This window comes from Camelus ferus, chromosome 32, assembly GCF_009834535.1.
Source record: "Camelus ferus isolate YT-003-E chromosome 32, BCGSAC_Cfer_1.0, whole genome shotgun sequence".
Classification (NCBI taxonomy): Eukaryota; Metazoa; Chordata; class Mammalia; order Artiodactyla; family Camelidae; genus Camelus; species Camelus ferus.
Window position 1 is genome coordinate 13,923,887 of NC_045727.1, and position 18,369 is coordinate 13,942,255.

Consider the following 18,369-nt stretch of genomic DNA (forward strand, 5'->3'; position numbering starts at 1 on the left):
CCCAATAATAGGTGACTCTTACTAAGTGCTGGCTCCATGCCAGTACTGCTGGGAGCTTTCGTTCCCAGCAACCCAAGGAGGAAGGTCCAAGCGATCAAGCCCATCATGCAGGTGAAGGTCTGGGAGTCGCACAGCCAGCGGGACAGGGAGCTGAAGTCCACGTGGTTAACCACTGCCCTCCCTACACTCCTCTCTCCAAGCAACACTGCTGCACCTACTACTAACTCGAGATCCCTAAGCCTCTCGGGAGCTCAAGCAATCCAGACCCTCCCTTGACAGCTGGGTAAACTGAGACCCAGAGAGAGGAAAGTCTTGCCTAAAGGCATTCGGTAAACAAGTAAATCAAACACCCAGGTCTCTCAGCTCAGAGGCCAATGGTTTTTGCAAAAGTTGAAGCAAACAGAGACTTCCTTGTTCCTTTTATGTGAAAGCTCCATCGGCCTTTCCTTTTTTTCTTTTTTCAGCCTCCTCCCATCTCCCACCAAACCAGAGAGCCTGCTATAGACACCCATCTGGTAGCCAGGCATCTTGAGATTACCTCTTCTTCCCTCTCTGCTAAGGGTGTTTAATGTTCCAGGGGAAGAGAGCAAACAGCAGGGCATAAATCATGGGTGACACAGGCTGGTTTTCTCCTTTGCTGAGTATGAAGCAAACGGGACCCAGCAAGGGAAGAGAATTAGCAGGGATTTGCTGGCTCATTTAAACCCACGGTCCAAAGGCACACATTTCTCCTACCCCTGAGAGTTAGATAAATTTTCCTCTACCCCAAGATCCCATTTGTTATGAAATAATTCTCTGAAACAGTCTTAACTTCTAAGGTGATGACAAGAAAGGCTAGAATAAGGCCGTAGAAGCTCTGCTGGAAAGATATTAAGTTATTGAAGAAGTGGTCGGACGCAGGGTGCCGGGAACGCGGCCCGTGGAGGGGGAGAGGCAGTAGCCACCACAATGGAAGCCTTTATCCTGACCCCACCCCATGAGACCACCGTCTCCACTGATGCCAAGGAGTGGAGCACCGCGCACGAGCTGAAGCACAAGGTCGAGGGCATCCTCAAGCGGCTGCCGGAAGACCAGCTTCTGGACAACGGCAAGACCCTGGCGAGTGGGGCTTCCCCAGCCACTGTGGGGCTCGCCTTCCGCACATATGAAGCCTTTGAGATGAAGCCGTGCGCCTCCAGCCCTTCTCCACCCCTCCCGAACTGCCGGACGTGATGGTGAAGAAGCCACAGGACTCAGGAAGCAGCGCCAATGAACAAGCTGTGCAATGAGAGGGCCACCCCAGTGACCCCTCTCTGCCCGCCAATAAAAGAGATCTGGATGTCCACCTTGGTGCTGCCTCTTTCTGCACACCCTCTCCTGACCCAGGCATCACCCTCCCCAGGATGGGGCCCATTCCTTAGGTTTATCAAGCTGGCCTGCTGAACAAGCTCTCTGGATCCAGCTGTCCCTCAGGCCAGCCTTCTGCTCAGACTGAGCCTTTGTTTCTCAGAGTGGTCCCCTCCCAGCATGCTGGTTCCCAGCTAGAGCCAGTGTGTTGGTTTGGGAGAGGGTTCTGTGGGGGATCCACAGCCTAAAGCCACCCCAAGCGGCTCCTCCAGGGCCTGCAGTGTGCAGCCAGAATAGAGCAGCTTCTCCCCCTCCGCCCCTCTCCACCCTTCACAAACAGTCTACAGACACCCACAAAGCAAAAGAAGAAGTGGTCGAGGGGTATGAAAAAGAGTCTCACACCCAGTATCAGAGGATCTCCATTCCATCCCCAGCCCTGCCACACCTCTATAGACTATGCCAAGCTGCCTGTTTCTCCAATGTGTCTGAGAACCAAGGCATCCAAAGAGTATACACATTCACTTGATCTTTCTGTTTATTGAAAGTGTTTGTTGAGTACCCTCTTTGTCTAGCACCGTGCCAAGCTTTGCAGATGCAACAGTGAACAAGCCAAAATCAGTCCCTGCCCTTCTAAGACTTATAGTCTAGTTGACAAGACAAAGTCAACAGAAGACAAGCAAATCCTCTGATGGAGAAGATACAGGATTTATAGCAGCAGTTACGTAGGGAACCTACCCCACACTTATAATGGTCCAGGTAACATTGATACAGAGGCTGGAAGGAAAAGCAGGAGTTAACCAGGCAAAAGTCAAGAGAAATGTTGACTCAGGGAGAGGGAACATCACATGTAAAGACCAGAGGCAAAAGAGAGCCAACTTACTCACTGAACCAACCAATTGGAGCAAGTATAGGTTTATTTGGGCATCTTTCTGAGAGGCAGGCTTACCATTCTGGGACTAAAGTTGTGCTGAAATTCAATGATTTAGTGCTGTGTTAATCACAGAGTGCAGGGTAGATTCCATAATGGTTGCATTCTTTTAATATTACAAATTCCTTCATCAGCACCTCTAGGAAATAATCAACCCTGTTCCAACAAGTTTCTGGTTGTTGACAAATCCTTTTATTGGACATATTCCATCTGTGTCCCTGAGTCCTACATTCTTGACTTTTTAAGGTTGAGTCTTCTAGAAACCTGACCCACTCCATCTTTCTTGCTTAGGGCATATATGGCAGAAAAGGGCAGCTGGTGTGATGTGGAGACCTTGGTCTTTCAGGGAAGTTACAGGATTATATCCAACCAGAAAGAAAAAATAGTCCTCTATCCCTAGCCAATGGCATGGAACATTGCCAACACCTCCGTGGGAAATGTGGCTCTAAAGGCAGGAAACAGAGGAACAGAGATGTAGCTGGAAACGAGCCTTTGTTTTCCAGCAATGAGCCTCAGAGAGGCTGGGTGACTTGATCAGGGTCTTACAGCAAGGAAGAGGCCAGGCCAGCTATCACACCCAAGTGATTGGCCTATAACTTCACAATTTCCCAAACGTTTCTGAGGAATAATATTATGTAGCTATCATCAAAATAAACAGAACAAAATAAGAGTTTCCCTGTTAAATAAATTTAGGACATGCTGAGTTCAACAAAGATAACCAGGTCATTCTCTTTGCTATAGAACTTCTCAGAGCCTTGATATGCTGATATACATAGTGACCTTTTAAAAAGAGGTTATGGATCTGACACAACATTGTAAAATGATTATAAAGCAATAAAAAATGCTAAAAAAAATAAAAATAAAAATAAAAAGAGGTTATGGGGAAGAGGGTATAGCTCAGTGGTAGAGTGCATGGTTAGCATGCACGAGGTCCTGGGTTCAATCCCCTAGTGCCTCCATTAAAAATAAATACATAAATAAACCTAATTACCCCACCTTCCCAAAAAAAAGAAAGAAAAAAGAAGAGGTTATGGAGTTTTCAGTTTCCAGAACTCATCTGAGCTGACGACATGTTTCTGGGTGGTTCCTGGTATCTGGGCTCCTTGAAACTCACTTTGGGAAATACTGCACTAACCATCCCATGCTTTCTGTAGCATTCTATCCTTACATATAAACGGACTGTAATCCACACATTTTGGATGGATGAATGGATGTATAGCTTGACCATTTCCTTGTCGTGTGACCTCAGACATATGACATCCTCCCCTTCTTTGAGCCTGTTTTATCCTCTACAATAGGGGCCAACAAACTTTTTCTGTAAAGGGACAGATCATAAATATTTTAGACTCTGTAAGCCACATATCTCTGTGGCATATTCTTTCCTTCCTTCCTTTCTTCCTTCCTTCCTTCCTTCCTTCCTTCCTTTCTTCCTTTCTTCCACCAACCTTTAAAATGTAAAAACCATTCTTAGCCCTCAGCCCAGACAAAAACAGGCAGGGGGTAGGGGGATGGGGTGTCAGGATTTGGGCCGTAGTATATGATCCCTGCCTAGCAGTGCTTAACGCACATAAAATATGAGGAAATCCACTAGGTATCCTGCATTTTGTTATCTGTTGGTCCTTCGAAGCCACCTTGGGAGGTGAGTACAAAATTTCATCCTCTTTCTAGGGAAAAGCTGATGTCCAGAGAATGAACATAATAAACCTCATTTGCAGAGCCAGTGGCCACATGAGGGTGAAATGGGGACCTTTGAATGTCAGTCCTAAGGACAAACCCACTAAGTTCTGATGCTCAGGAGAAAAGATGCCCAGCCTGTATCATGGACCTGTAGTGTCTCTGAATTTCCGTAAGAGAAGGGTTTAAGAGCAGTAGGTTGATTGAAGAGAGGGACTAGGAAATGTTTCAAAGCTGCATCTGTAAGGCACATTTGCAAAGCACACACACTTTTTCTTACAGTGGATGTTTGCTTTGGATGCTTGGGAGAGTCTGATAGAGAATACAGGGTAAAACTCCCAAAGCATCCCTCAGATCTGTCCCTGCCGTAGCTACGCTGGACCAAGCTTGCTGTTAGTCATTTTCAGTCCCCCAGCTCATTGGTCCACAAACTAATCCTGTGAGGCAGGTAATATGATCTCCATTAAAGAAGGCAAAGCTCCAGGAGGTTAGTTAACTCACTTACCTGCCCAATGTCTTTCAGTTGATAAATTATGGAATCACAGTCCCTTTGCAGTTCTCCCTGGCCCCAGAATCAGGGCCTGTTTCAATACACCCTGCTGCTTTGGACCACTTCCTGAGCCAATGTTTGAATGACCAGGATACTCACAGTCAATCTCTTACAATTTCATACTTAATTACATAGAGCATTCGATTATTTGATAACTGCTTCACATGTCGGTCTTCATTAGTCTTTGTATGGATTGATATCTTGTGTTCAATATTTGAGTCAAAATCGCTTTGGATTCTTGGCTCAGAAATAGATCCACACAAAAATGCCCAACTGATTTTTGACAAAAGTGTAAAAACAATTCAGTAGAAGAAAAATAGCCTTTTAAACAAATGTTGCTGGAGCAATTGGACATCCAGAGGCAAAAAAAAAAAAAAAAAAAGAACATTGACCTAAACCACATATCATGTAAAAAAATTAACTCAAAATGGATCAAGGACTTAAATGTAACATATAAGGCCATACAATTTTTAGGCGGAAAAAAGATCTATGGTTAGACAAAAAGTTTTTCAGACTTGACACCAAAAGCATAACTCATGAAAGGAAAAGTTGATAAGTTAGACCACATCAAAATGAAAACCTTGGGCTCTGAGAAAGACCCTGTAAAGAAGATGAAAAGACAAGCTACAGACTGGGAGTAGACATTTGTAAATTACGTATCTGACAAAGAACTCTCAAAACCCAGCAGTCAAAGCTAAACAATTTGATTAGAAAATGGGCTAAAGACATGAACATACATTTCACTGAAGAGAATATACAGATGGCAAATATACACATGAAAAGATGTTCACACCATTAGTCACTAGGGAAATGCACATTGAAACCATAGTGAGATATACCTATAAACCTACCAGAATGGCTAAAATAAAAAACAGTGCTAACACCAAGTGCTGGGGAGGAAGCAGAGAAACTAAGTCACTTATCATTGCTAGTGGGAATGTAAAATGGTAGAGTCACTCTGAAAAAAATATATGGCAGTTTCTTACAAAACTAAATAAACACTTACCAATACCTAGCAGTTGTACTCCTGGGCATTTATTCCAGAGAAATGAAAACTTATGTTCACACAAAAACCTGTACATGATTGTTCATAGCAGCTTTATTCAAAACAGCCCCAAACTGGAAACAAACCAGATGTCCTTCAATGGTTGAATGTAACACAAACTTTGGTACATCCATACCATGGAATACTATTCAGTAATAAAAAGGAAAGAGCTATTGACACCTGTAATAACTTCACGGGATCTCAGAGGAATTATGCTGAATGGAAAAAGCCAACCTCAAAAGGCTATATAGAGTATGATTCTATATAAATATGTAACATTCTTGCAATGACAAAATTGTAGAGAATTTAGTAGTGGTTGCCAGGGGTGAGGAAAGCAAACAGGAAGAGAGAAGCCTATGACTATAAAAGGATTACATGAGGGATGCTTGAAATGGAACTCAGTATCCTGACTGAGGTGGTGGTCAAACAAATCTCCACATGTGATAACATTGCATAGAACTACACACACACACACACACACACGAATGCACATAAAACAGATGAAATCCAAATAGTGCGTAGATTGTATCAATGTCAATTTCCCGTTCATGATAGCGTAGTATAGTCATATAAGTCATATAGGGGGAAATTGGTGAAGGGTGTCAGGGCTTTTTCTTACAACTGCATGTAAATTTATAATTATCTCAAAAGATTTTTTATTAATTAAGTTCTTGGCCCAAGATGATTCTTCTCGGGGACAAAGCTGCATTTAGTATTCATTTGCCAACTAGGGCCTCATCTGATAACCTTTAGCAAAGCCTGTATATGCCAGGCACTGGGCTAAGTGCTCTCCAAAGATGATCCCTTTTATTAGAACCTAATAACAACGGAAACACTGATATTACATCTCCATTTTCTAGATGAAGAAACTGAGGCTCAGCGAAGTCAAGTCATTTGCCCCAGTCCACATAGTATTAAGAGCTAGGAATGAAAACAAGAGCCTCTGAGTCCAAGACTCACACCCTTAACCTCTACACTACTCCTCTTCTCTGATTAGATGCCACGTGGCATTGGTCTTAGGCTTACGATGGCCCCTTGAACCTGGGCCAAAAGGCCAGGGTTTTCCTTTGAGTACCTACCAGGCGTGGCAGTACTACAGTGGAAAAAACACTAGATCCCTCCACTAGATTCCCCTAGACCATTTGAATTCCCAGGACTACGTTTAAGTCTCAATACCATCACTTGCAGGCTGTCTGGCCTTACAGAAGTCATTTGTGTCTGAGCTTCCTCGCCCTCAAATCAGAGCTTGTAATTCCAGCACCGTCGGTGGATCAAATGAAGTAATGCATTTCAAAGGGCTTTGGACACGCCAAAGGGAGCAGTTATTATTAATAACAGGGCACCATGAAATAAATTCTAAATATAGGCCACCTGCTCCTGCTCCTATTTATCTTCTGGTTTGACGGTAAATGCTCTGAGGGCATGCGCTGAGTTTTAACTTTTTATTTTATCCCAACCTCCCCATATAAAGTGCTCACAAAAATAGTAGGTTTCTAAAAGTCCTTGTTAGCTGCTATATTGGTAGAAATGTGATTAGAATGCAAAAAGAAAAAGCCAAATATTGAGGGTAAAAATGAAGAACCCTGTTTTTTAAACTGCATTTTTTCTTGTAAATTGTGAAGAGAACTGAGAATGGTCTCAACAAAAAGTTGGCCCCTGTGTTTCCTGCCTTAAAACCTCAGGTAACTCCTTGTTTTCAGTTTTGGAAGTATGGGTTCTATCTTTTCAGGGGCATGGAAGAATGTGAATTTTGCAAAGTCCTTTGAGGTACAAGATGTTCTTGCTATTTATACCAGCCAGGATCTGTGGCTGTTTTTTGGGCAAGGTTTTTCCACATAAAACCAACCTTCCCCCCCCCACCCCTTTTCCCAGTTATGACAACCTTGCAAACTCACAAACAAATTCCTCAGCTTTATTACTAATGCCAATAACATGGACTTTTAAAACTGCCTTTCATCTCGACATCTTAAGCAATGTTGCAAACAGTAATTAAAGTCCAACACCCTGGTGAGGGAGGCATCAATTATTCAACCCATTTTCGAAACAGGTAAACCCGGACTTACAAACTGGAGACTTGATCATGGGTCACCAGGGATCAGAGTGGGGAGGAGAGTGAAATTAAGAATTCTAGGAAAGGGGGTGGGGAGAGATAAATTTGGGAGTTTGAGATTTACAAATGTTAGCCTCTATACATAAAAATAGATTTTTTAAAAAGTTTCTTCTGTTATAGCACATGGAACTATGTTCAATATCTTGTAATAACCTCTAATGGAAAAAAAAATATGTAAACGAATATATGCATGTATATGCATGACTGGGACATTGTGCTGTATGTACACCAGAGATTGACACATTGTAACTGACTGTATGTCAATTAAAACAAACAAATAAATACATATTAAAAGAAAAATTCTAGGCTCCCCAGCTCTTGGATTCATCAAGGTGTGGGGAGTTAGGTCCTGTAGGGATGGCTTCTCACTGAGGTGAAATGGTCCAGAGAAGGGCAGAAAAGAGGAACTGGCCACATTTAATGATCCTTAAGAAAAAGGACTCACAGATGTAGAGAATGAACTAGTGGTTACCAGTGGAGCAGAGAGGGGTGAGGCGTTATAGGGGGTGGGAAGTACAAACTTTTGGGTGTGAGATATGCTACAAGGATGTATTGTACTACACAGGGAATATAGCCAATATTTTGAATAAGTGTAAATGGAGTCATTTCTTTAAAAAAAAAAAAAAAGGAAAAAGAAGGAAGGAAGGAAGAGAGGGAGGGAAGGAAGGAAGAGCCTAAAGCCACTTAAGAAAGAAAATAATTTTATTTGATCCATACACTTGGTTGAAGGTAAAGAGGAATGTGATTGAAAGAGTAATGTTTAAACTGTCTGATTTCTAAACAATGGCATGTAAGATTTTTTTAACTCCTATTTTGAAATAATTATAGGCTCACAAGAAGCAGCAAAAATAGTACAGAGCAGTTCTGTGTACCCATCACCCAGCTTCCCTCAGTGGTAGCACACAGTGTATTATCAAAATGAACGACACAACGACAGTGTATTATCAAAACCAGGAAATCAACTGGCACAATACAATTCATAAGACTACAAACCTTCCTCAGACTGCACCAGTTTGAAGAGCAAAATATATTTTTAAATTTTTATTTCACACATAAAGTGCAGAGATCTTAAAAGTGTCCAGCCCAATGACGTTTTATGTGTGTCAACTCCCTTGTAACCAAAACCTCCATCAAGATATAGAATGTTATCAGCCCCCAAGATTCCCTCATACTCCTTAGAACACCACCCCCCACACACACACATAACCACTCTTTTATCGCCATAAATTAGTTTGTACTACTTTGAACTTTATGTAAATAGAATCATATATTCTCTTTTATATCTGGCTTCTTTCACTAAACGTTAAATTCCTGAGATTCACCCATGATTTAACAGATTCATTGTTTTTCATTGTTGTGTAGTATTTTATTGTATAAGTATACGACAATTATTTTTCCATTGTACTGCAGATGGACATTCAAATTGTGTCCAGTGTTTGGCTACTATGAATAAATGAACCTTTTTGTACATGTCTTTTGGTGGACCTAAGCATTCATTTCTGATGAAAATCTATCAAGGAGAAGAATTTCTGGTCATAGGATAGGTGAATGTTCAGCTTTTGAGAGCTACTCCCAACAAGCTTCCAAAATGTTACAATCAATTTACCCTCTCACCCACAGTGTGTGAGTCCCAGTGGAAGTATAAAATTTTACATGTTGGTAAATTCTAAAAAGTGATTGCATACAAGTCCGACTAAGATCTATCTGCACTTCAGAATCCTCATTTCAAAACGTTTTCCTGTTCAGAGCCAAAAGTGGAGAAAGTGTCTAAGGCTTTTGGGCAGGAAGGTGGCATGACGTGACAGGAAGTTTAGAAACTAGAGTTGTCATTTTGTTGGGTGACTCTGAGTCAGTCACCTCTCCGGGCCTCAGCTCCTCTCTCTGGAAGTGAGGCAGATGGATGGGACCATTTTTAAAGTTTCTTTCAGCTTCAAAGGCAGTGATTCCAAGATGAAAAAATGTTGATGCAGTAATGTTTAGTGAAAGGGCAGAAATAGCACACACCGGTAACTGGGGAAATAGACTTGCCCCAAGGCAAGGACTGGAGAAAAATACACAATGCTTCTGTTGTTAGGTTGTTGCATATTTCTTCTTCTGTGCGAATACTAACTACTATATATAAAATAGATTAAAAATGAAAAAGAATATGAAAACAAATATATGTATATATAATGCATGACTGGGATGTTATGCCATACACGAGAAACAGACACATTGTAATTAACTATACTTGAATTTTAAAAATAGATTAAAAAACAAATTTCTTCTGTATAGCACAGGGAATTACATTCAATATCTTGTACTGTGCCAGGAACAGTGCTTGGCCCTGAGGGAACAAACCACGAGTGAACTAGAGATGGTACCTGATGTCTAGGAATTTATCACCTGCTGCAGGAAACAAATCCATAAACAAATGGGTACCAGGCAGTGTGCTATTTATTTTAGGCAACTTGGGAGCTTACCTCACTCACTCAGTTTGGGAAAGTAAGGAAGGCTTCATGGAGGAGGTGACAGCTGAGACCTGTAAGATGATTCAAAGTAAACCAGGTAACAGGGGCACAGAAGGGGGAAGTGCATCCAGGGCAGTGGGACCTGCTGGGGCACAGGCAAGAGAGCTTAGAGGGAGCACAGGATGTTGGTGAAGCTACAGTAGGCTCAGTGGTGAGGGGTTGTGGGACAAGATGGGATAAGGTTGAGGAGGTTTGAATACCCCTACAGAGGCCCTTGAACTGCTGGGGGTAGCCACTGAAAAATATAAAGCCAAGGAGTGACACAGAGCAGGGCTAATAAGTAACTATTCAGTCCTGTCTCCAATTTCCCTGGGATACCTGACCATACACTGAGATATTGCCAAAAACGTATAAACTGCACTGCCTTCGTGCCCTGCCAGCACCTCTCTGGTTTTCTATTGGCAAACTGGAGGATCATCAGAAAGTATTGGACCCGCTGGCTTTTGTGACAGCAAGGACACCCCCGGGAGAGGTGGCCAAGGACCCTGCCAAGAGCAGGGCACAGCGGGTGTATGAGCAGGGGCCAGGGAATTGAGAATATGAGGCATTCATCCCAAGAGTGGGCATTGGTAGAGGACACTGAGCCCAGGGGAGCAGGAAGCAGGGACATATTGTGACATGTAACTATAGCCCATGTGGGACAGGCAGATTGCTAGAGACAGGAAGAGAGCCCCTTCTCAGGCCCCTCTCACTATCTCTGCAAAGGTTGCTTTGTGCCTTGTCACTGCAGGCTACTCCAGTTGAGCACTTGATGTCCAAGTGGAGTTGAGGACATGTTAGGCAGAATCACAGGGCTAGCAGCTGGTGGCAGGGCAGCCTTCCCAGTTTGGCTGGTGACATCTTGATAAAGTTCTCAAGCCTGCAGTCAGCCCCTGACAGCTTTTCTGGGCAGGCGTTCATCCTGGGGTGCTCCTGCCGCCCACCCATCTACCGAGGGCACAGCACCTGGCAGGCCACTGCCTCCCAAGAAAGGCCTGGGACTCACTCACCTTTCATTCTTACCCAGCATCCATTTCTCCCCTTTTCTGGTAAATGCATCCCTATTTGGGGACTGGGAAACCAAGCTTCTCCCACTTCAGTCCCTGTGGTTTGATGAGGCTGACTTCCCTACCTCTCCGTGCCCTCAACTACAAGGGCTGGCCAAGTCTGAGCTCCAGCCAATCAAGTCTATACCCACCCTCTAGCAGAATGATTGGTTCTGGAACACTAACTGGATCCTGTTGATGCTAAGATTTTCATTTCTTTCTTTGAGTATCCACACAGCCATTTACCCAGAAAAGTGATTCCATCCCAAGTTCCATGGCTGGGACTTAATGAGCTTAAGTCAACCAGCACAGCCATTCCACTGGGTGTAGATGCTCATTTCAGAGTGGGTTTGTGACCTAAGTGCCTGGCCGGGCAGGCTCTCAGGATGCTGGCCTGGAATGCAGGAACAGATGTGTTCTGTCAGATCCAGAAGTGAACAAGAAGGCCCACGGGGCCGATGGCTACTGGAACCATCCTAGGACCCTAAGGATGAGCTGATCTCAGTAGAAGCCTTCACTGTATATGGCAGAGCAAAAAGACAGAAAGGACATGGGTGAGTGGTGGAACCCACCAAACCCGAAGATCAACCCACTTCGGGGACTCCAGTTACACAAACCAATCACTCCTTTTCACTGTTCAAGTCGGGTTAAGGTGGATGTTCTGTTACCTACGGCTGAACACAATCCTAACCGAGAGCTGGGCTTACGCATAAAAGAGAACTGTCAGTTCATGCAACAGAAAAGTCCAAGGTGGAGACACTCTGAGCAAGTGGAGACTTCACATCTGTGATCTCATCTGACCATATTTCATCCTAGTAACTATCACCCTGACCCCCACTTAACAGATAAGGGGGGGAAAAAAGGACTCAAAGAAGTGAAAGCACAAATCCAGTGGCTCTCAAGTGGGAGCAATTTTATCCCCCAGGGGACATGTGACAATGTCTAGAGACATTTTTGGTTGCCACAGCTGGGGATAAGGGGAGGTATACTACTGGCATCTAGTGGGTAGGGGCCAGGAGTACTGCTCCACATCCTACGGTGCACAGAAGAGTCCCCAACAAAGAGTTATCTGGGCCAAAATATCACTAGTGCTGAGGTTGAGAAATCCTGCTTGACCAACCCAAGGCCATTCGGATTCCAGGCTCAGAATCAAATCCAAGTCACTCCACTGAATGCAGCTGAGCCCACTCTGGATCCGCAATGCAGCCCCACACTGGAGCCAGCAGGACTGCCCAGCAAAGACCCAGGAAAGCAAGGGGCCTGAGAGCCAGAGAATGGAGCCCGGCCACCACTGGGGCACCATACTCTTGTGCCAACTTTGCCCTTGGTCCAGTGCATTCCAAAGTGAGCCCCTTGCAGATTCCTGCATAATTTCTTGGCCCTGGTGATCTGTGCTTCGGGGGACCTGGGGAGGTCTGTGGCTCCATGCCCAGGGTCCCAACCCCATTTCTACCTGTTTGCCTGGCATTTGCTGTACAAAACTGGATATTAATAATTCATCTCACAGGATGAATAATTCAACAGAGCGGACAAAGGGCTGCTGATGATGGTTGGCATCACAAAAATGGCCTATGTGGCCTTCAAAAGGGAGAGGGGAAAGGAGACTCTGCAGCCAGAGTCTGGACTCAAATGGCTCTGATACTAGACACATGAAACAAGCCCTCCTTTTGAGCAAGGGGAATTGATGAGGACATGGGGGCTGCCAGAAGGGAATCTGGGACCTTATCCCTCTCCCACATCACCTCTAGCCTCTCAAGCCTTCAGTTTATTACAGCCCAGCTTAACTGGCACCTATTCCAGGAAGCTTTCCCTGATACTCCCAACCAAGTGAAGCTGAAAATGCATTTCTCTCTGATCGCATGTATTAGCCAATTAGCCCTGACCGCTGCTGGCCCCGCAGCCTCACACTAGGCTATGTTTCTGCTGCCAGAGATTCTTGGGCCGTGGAGTAGCTTTTCTAGCAAGAAGGGAAGGAGAGATTCAACAAAGAGCTAGTGTGAGTGATTCTTAGCGTTTGGGATCTTGCTCCTTTGAGGTTGGGAGAAAACCCAGCAGCTCCTCTACTGAAAATAGCTCCCCAGTATCTGCAGACATTTCAGAAGATGCATTGATCCTGGGAGCCCCTTCATTGACCCAAGTTTAGAATTCCTGCCTCATGGGGAGCCTTCTGTGAAGGAGAGGAACTACCATTATTCAGGGTATGGAAAACAGCTCAGTCCCCCAGCCTTGCATTGCCTTAAAACAGCTGTGTCCCACGTGCCAAGGTATTTCAAGGAAGCGAATGACGAGCAAGAAGTTATTAGATGCCTGCCTGTGACCCTTGGGTAATTCATTGCCCATCTCTGGGCTACAGTTTCTTTACTTAAAATTAGAAGAGTTGGTCTAGATTATCTTAGTGCTTTGATTCGATCATTCATTCAGCAGATCTTATTGCACACTATTAGGTGCCAGGTACCAAACTAAGAGCTGGGAATAAGGTGAGTAAACAAAACAGATGCAGTCCCTAACTTGTCAGGACATGTAGCTTAATCAGGGAGGCAGTCACTGATTAAATAATCACACAAACCATACAAGATGATGAGCTGTGATCAATGAAGAAGTGCAAGGAGCTAGCTAAGAGTGTGTGTATCCGAGGAATGATTGTAACCTGGGGAAAGAGGAGATGGAGACTTTACCTTGATAAGGAGAACATGGGGGGCATTTCAGGCGGAGGAAGCAGCACAGGCTAGTGCCTGGAAGTGTGAGGGTGCTGGGGCACTTAAGAAATTAGAAGAGGGGATAGGCATAGCTCAGCAGTAGAGTGTGTGCTTAACATGTACAAGGTCCTGGGTTCAATCCCCAGTACCTCCATTTGAAGAAAAAAAAAAGTTAAAAAAAGAAAAGAAGTTAGAAGATCAGACTGGCCACATTCTGGAGTCCTCTGGGGACTATGAGGCTCAGGGAGTGAAAATCCAGGAACATGAGAAGGTAGGGTCCCCTCTTTTCATGATAGTCAAGGCACATCATGCAGTAACTTCTTTTCATGCTCTCCTAAGGAAAGCTAAAGAGCTGGCACTATGCCACTGCATGGAAACCCCAGGTTTAATGGTGAAAAACATTAAGTACCAACCTTTCCTGTCACCAGAGTAGCTGGAGGTGTTTTTTGAAAGCCCTTTGTCTCAGATCCTACAGGAAAAGTGAGATGCTACCAAATAAAAAAAAATGTTTAATCTTAAAGTGAAGCAAAAATCCCCCTCCCCCTGCCCATCCCCTTCTGCAATTTAAACCGTGTCCCAGCCCTTGAGGGATTATTTCTACCTCCCGGTTCTGTGGCTCCATCGTCCCACACTGATGGTTACTTAGAGGCCCAGATGTGCCAATTGCCACTTTGATGGGTGGTCTGAGCACAGAGTCTCCAAGCTGCATGGGGCAGACAGAGCCACCCTTTCATCTCCCTGGGCGGAGCTTTAGGCTGGAGCCAGCACGGAGACTTCAACTCCAGTGCCCCTTCTGTCCCCCACCAGCTGCTGGACGTTTCTGGGCAAGTCTCATCCCCTTTCTGGGACTCAGTTTCCATATCCACAAAATGAGAGATTTGGACCCATGTTTGATAAGATTCTTTTCTTTGATTTGGGGATTCTCTGCCTTCTGTTGAAAAGGTATTAACTCAGATATTTTTTTTCCCATCTTTACAAATACTGTTCTCAGACCAGTGACAGAAGGCAAGACAACCACTATCTGTAAATTATAATGAGTGGATAATTAGCTGCTTTCAAATTAAGCCTCCCTTCCTGGAAACCAGGAGGCTTAGTTTTAAAGTTGTGTATCATTATCGTCATTTAATGCTGTTTTCTCACTAAAACCCAGAGGGGCAGGGAAGAATGACAAGCAGATGCTTTGTTATTAGGGGCCCTGGGGGATGATTTGAGACTTTCACTGTAGTGATCATTCTCTAGATTTTTCTTGAGTCAGCAGAAGCTTTGATGAACTCAACAGAGGGCAGGGGGATTGGATAGACACCGCCTATTGAGAGAAAGCCTGGCTTAACAGAAAGCTGCTAGGGACAGCAGTTCCTGGCTGGAGACAGGGTGGATTATGAAATTTGTATTTTTATGGAACACTCTGCAAAGAGATTTCACCACCATTGTTTCACTTTCTCATGAGGATACTTTGCTACTGCCTGAGCTCAAACCACTATCATCTCCAGTGCAAATCTCTCATTGCGGAGCCTCCCTAGTGGTAGATTGCCTGTGAAAACGGCCACCCAAAATCTATAGAGACAGAAAGTGGATTAGCGGTTGCCAGGTGAATTGGAGAGGAGAGCTAGTTCCTCTCCCTTTGAGTCAGAGCTGCCCTTGTAACTTGCTTTGGCCAAAAGAATATGGAGGAAGCGATATATGAGCTCCAGAGCTTAGACTTTGGAAGATCTGGCAGCTCCCATTTTGACCCTCTTGGGTCTCAGCCACCAGGTAAAGAAGCGTGGACTAAGACTAAGGTTTCTCAGCCTCAGCACTGCTGATATTTTGGGCCAGATAATTCTTTGTGGTGGTAGGCTGTCCTGTACATGGTAGGGTGTCTAGCAGCATCCTTGGCCTCTACTCACTAGATGCTCTAGCTGTGACAACCAGAAATGTCCCCAGACATTGCCACAAGTCCCCTGGAGGAGAAACACCCCTGCTTGAGAACCACTGGACTAGACTCCTGGAGGATGAGAAACCACGTGGTGAAAAAGGCCCAGCCAGCCGCCAGCTGTCCCGCCACACCAGCTGGAAAGCCAGACATACCAGTGAAGCTGTCTTGGATGTTCCAGTCTCAATGGAACACCCAGTTAAATGTAGCCAAATGATAACCCTAGCTGACACCCCATGGAGCAAAAGAACTGAGCCTAGTCAATTCACAGAATGACAAGAAGTAATACATCATTGGAAGCTACTAAATTTGGGGGTAACTTGTTACGCAGCAACAGATAACTGCAATCCAGACCCATCTCCAATCTTGCCACCATTCATCCTAGAGTTGTTTTTTTAAAATACCTTTCTGAAATTCCTCGGTTCTAGTCAAAGCTTCCAGGGCCTTCCCTGCTATCAACAGGAGGAAATCCAGACTCCTTAGAATGACCCACAAAGCCCCTCATAATCTAGCCTCTCCTCAAGATACCCTCAAACCCTGAGATTCACCCTCTACAGGTCTACTTGTGATTTCTTGAATGGTCTGCCCTCTTTCACACCTCTAGGTCTTTGCCCAGGCGGTGCTCTCTGCCTGTGACGCTCTCCCAACCTGTAAGTTTCCTACATTTCCTAAAAATTCAGATTAAATAGCATCCCCTTCAGAAAGCCCACGCCGAAACCACCATTTGAGATGCTTTCTGCCTTATGACCTCAAAACACACGTGTGCACATGGGTGATACCACATGTCAAACCATGTCATAATTCATGTTTCAGTCCTCCTGACAAGACTGTGAAAACCTTGAAGGCTAGAACTGAGTCTGTTGCTTTATTGACAGTACCTGGCACATAATATGTCCTCAATAAATATCTGCTGAGTAGACATAGGTTGAACAAGTATTACTATTCCTATTATGCAGATCAGGAAATAGAGACTCAGAAAAACCTAAGTGACTTGTCTAAGGTTACCCAGTGAGTAGGGGGCATAACTGGGACTAATACCCAGGTCTTCTGACTCCACCATCAATTAACTTCCCACTTCCTCACCACGTACCTCTCCTGAAAATCCTTGGTCTCCTTAAAGAATACCAGTTGGTGAATACTCAAGGTGTAACTGGTTGAGCCACACACTTCCACTGAGGTGGGAAGCCCCATAAAAAAAGACAGGCAGGATCCCCAGGCAGGGCCACTACTCTCCTGCCAGCACCATCTGGTTCCCTGGCCCAGGGGCTTTATCTTACTTTTTGCCTCTGAAATGGGTAACTTCTAGGAAAGTGGAGCCCACTCCTTATTGGTCCATTTCCCTCACTCCTGACTGGTTATTTCTCTCCCTCCCGACTGGTTCATTTCTACAAAGCCTGTTTCTAATTAGTCAATTTTTGTTAAATCTTATTTGCATATGATGCTGCAAAGTGTAAACTGGCAGCCTATAAAAGCCTGTGTAAACCTACAGACAGGGTCCAGAGCTTGGAGTGTTAACTCCTCTGGGCCTGCTGGCTGGTGTAATAAACCTGAGTTCTCCAATTCTCCTAGTGCTGCTTGGTTTCTTGCCTGGATCCAGGTTGCTGTCACAACTGAGCTGTAATACCAAGCTTTAACACGTTTTTCTGCAACACCATCTCCCTATTTCTATGTAGTGACTTGTACTGCCAGGAACTCCTGGTCATGCGCTTAAACAGTTAGCAACTTCACCCTCTTGTCACAGTGGGTACCAGTCATAATCTTTTGGAAAGACCGATAAATTAGATATAAGAAGGGCTTGGCATCCACAAGTTATGTTAGGACAGAAACCCAACTCAAAATGGCTTAGATAAAGCATGAATGAGAAAAGTCTAGGGGTATCTGAATTCAGGTGCACCTGGATGCAGGGACCAAAAGATGTCATCACCTTCTTTCATTCTCTGCTTGCTGCTTGTCATTTCTTTTCTCAGCTCTGCTTTCCTTTGTGTGGGCTTCATTCCTAGGTTCCAGGTAGTGGCCTCTGGCAGCTCCAGGCTTCACTCATTCTTACTGCCAGCAATCTCATCAGAAAGAGAGCTTTTCCTTCTTCTTGACTCCAATAAAGATCCCAGAATTAGGTACAGGTTTGGGTCATATATCTATTCTTGAGCCAGTCACTGTGGCCGAGGGTTTGGAATATGCTGCTTGCCAGACTCATCCTAGATCAATGTAGTAGACACTTTCCAAGATGGCCCCCAGTGATCTTGCCTTCTGATATTCATGCCCTTGTGCAGTCCCCTCCCACACTGAACCAACGCTGGCCTGTGTGACCAACAGAAATACGGCTAAAGTCATGGCGTATGACTTTCAAGGCCAGGTCATAGAGACATAGTGCTTCTGCTGTGATCTCTTGGACTGCTCCCTCTGAAGGAAGCCAGGGGCACTTTGTGGGGATACTCAAGCAGCCCTGTGGTGGGGAATCGAGGCCTCTTGCCAATAGTCGGTACCAGCTTGCCAACCACATGAGTGGATCCCACCTGACAGTGGATTCTTCAGCTTTGATTAAGCCTTTAGAGGACTGCAGTCCTGACACCTGACTGCATCTTCATGAGAGACC

The 18,369-nt window shown here is 44.6% G+C and overlaps 1 pseudogene; it reads left to right on the forward strand.

Annotated features, from left to right (window-relative positions):
• The first annotated feature begins 887 nt into the window (after positions 1–887).
• On the forward strand, positions 888–1,268 carry LOC102503725 (annotated as a pseudogene).
• Positions 1,269–18,369: the final 17,101 nt, after the last annotated feature.